Source organism: Cynoglossus semilaevis, chromosome W (assembly GCF_000523025.1).
Source record: "Cynoglossus semilaevis isolate Cse_v1.0 chromosome W, Cse_v1.0, whole genome shotgun sequence".
Taxonomy (NCBI): Eukaryota; Metazoa; Chordata; class Actinopteri; order Pleuronectiformes; family Cynoglossidae; genus Cynoglossus; species Cynoglossus semilaevis.
Window position 1 is genome coordinate 2,386,713 of NC_024327.1, and position 2,327 is coordinate 2,389,039.

At 49.5% G+C, this 2,327-nt stretch overlaps 1 protein-coding gene across 2 annotated transcripts in view; it reads left to right on the forward strand.

The window, feature by feature from the left end:
- Positions 1 to 2,327, forward strand: part of LOC103396945 (protein FAM214B-like) — a 25,049-nt gene that overhangs the window by 1,479 nt on the left and 21,243 nt on the right. The gene's annotated exons all lie outside the window — the stretch shown is intronic.

Sequence of the window (2,327 nt, forward strand, 5' to 3'; positions counted from 1 at the left end):
ACGGCGAGAGGGACATGGTGTCAAACATCTGGACATCAGGTTAATGGTTAAGAGTAGCGGGTTCATGGCACCTTCGTGATTTGGACCTAATTGCCCTCTGCTGAGAAATATTTTGTTGGAGGGAGGAGACCCACTGCTCCCCAGAGTTTGCCACCCAACCCCCAGGTTTCGTGGTCCACAACAGGGAGCCCCATGGGCAATTAGGATAGACGTCCACTTGAGTACGGGCTAGCATACAGCCATAGACATCATATCCCCTCCACGCAGTGCCTGGTCCTTTACAATTAACTACTTTGTACAAATCAAACTGGTAAGTGGTCGTGGAACCACGGACATGGAGGATCTCAATGTGACTGCCAGATTGCTTTACGCATCGATCTAATCCCGCACTGGCTGATTTAGGAGAAGAAGGAACCACAACTACTGGTGCACTGGAATGTTTAGGGCCAAGAGGAAGGAAGGCCAGTGGTGTGGTTTGTATGTCATAAGTGGGTGAACATGGTGTGGTGTTCGTAACATGTGACATTTAATATGGATTGCTGTTTCAGAGCAAGCAAATCAGACCATAGCAAAGGTGAGTCAATCAGGAAATCAAACACACCAATAACACATATGATCTTATTCAGGTCAGGTGGGCCCCCGTATGGACGGCCCAGGCGTCTGTACATCGTGGGGAGGAGGTCTTGCACCTTTTCTCCCTTCGTTCGTTGGGTGGTGGCTTGGCACGCCACGTGTCAGAGGGTGAGCACAACTCTCACCCCCTTTGCAGCACTACTGGGCTGTCAGCTTCTTCAGTGACCTAGGGTAGACTACCCGGTCACTAGACACTGAGAGGATTATTCTGCCTCTTTACCAGTGCCTTTTGAAGACTCAAGCGGCGATGTCTGCTGTTCCTCGATGTCCTCGGTCTCTGCAGTGTGGCAGAGGTGGTACCAGGTGTCCCCCTTTCCTTTTAGGCGGACAGCGTTGTGGGTTCTTTCAGTCACCAGGAAGGGGCCAGTCCACCTGGGCTCGGTCCACTTCCTCTTAAGTACTTTCAGCCAGACGTACTTGGCCCCTGTAGGCGCTGGGCGGATGTCAGCTGAACCTTCTTCTGCCGTCTGCTGCTGGAATCTGAAACAGTAAGCACTGATAAGGTCAACAAGAGGAAGCTTACCTTTTCCATCGCCGGAGATGTCCAGCTGTCCAGATGGTCCTGGGAATGACCTCTGCGTCTGTAACTCAAAAGGTTAAAACCCTGTCTGGGAGTTTAGAGACATACTTGTAGACATTAGGGCGAGCGGCAGGGCTTTGAGCAGCTGGACAACGGCTGCTCTCTTGTCGCCTGACTGTATCTTCAGCCTATCTGCGTTCTGATTTCAAGTGGTCATCTAAACTGTTGACCAAAGCTTTAAGTTTGGTCACTAGGACTCCCTTCGAGCCAAATTTATGTTTGAGCCCAAGCATCTTTTCCACCTCACCTAAGTGGTGGTTCTTGAAGTGAGTGCCATTGTCTGATCTGATTAGTCTGGGGATGCCATGTGTTGGAATGTAATGGTTCACTAGGTGTTTTCTCACTGATTTCACAAGGTCCTGCTGTTATGTCAGGTTGAGGTTCGGGTATGTCAAACTCTTCAGGAGCGCCGGGATTCACAGACACTGTCACGCTGCCTTTGTTTGGGTCATCGTCCTGGTGTCGGTTTAGAAGTCGGTTTGACATTGTGTCGTTTACACACGTCACATTTAGACAGTCTATCTGTGCAGATGGATGGAAGGAAAGGGTGCCATCAGTGTTTCAGTCTACGTAACACTTCATGTTTCCCTACGTGTGTCGGTCCATGTGCTTCATCAATCAGTGAGAGGAGTCGCCTCTGTGATGGTACTGGCTTACCGTCTTTTTGCGAGAGTCCATCGCACATCACTGCTCCCTTCTGTTTCCACATTGATTTTTCCTCTGGGGAGGCTTCTGCCTGCCAACCGTCGGATTGCTTGTATGCCTAATGTAGGTGCTTCCTCTGAAGTCACCATCATTTGATTTGTCTGGTTCGGAATGTAGCCAGCTGCATTCTTGGCTGCAATGTCAGCTGCCTCATTACCTTTTGAGATCCAATCACTACCGCCTGTGTGTCCTTTACATTTCACCACAGCGACTTCAGTGGGGAGCAAAAGACATCTGTGTAATTCTCTGATGTCGTCTAGGTGTTTTATTGGTTCTCCTGTTGCTGTGAGGAAATCAGTTCTTTGCCATTCTTGTAGGGTGACGTGGATAACTGTACATGCATATGCTGAGTCAGTGAAAATGGAAACCCTCTGTCCTACTGCTTGTTCTAAGGCTTTTGTGAGGGCTA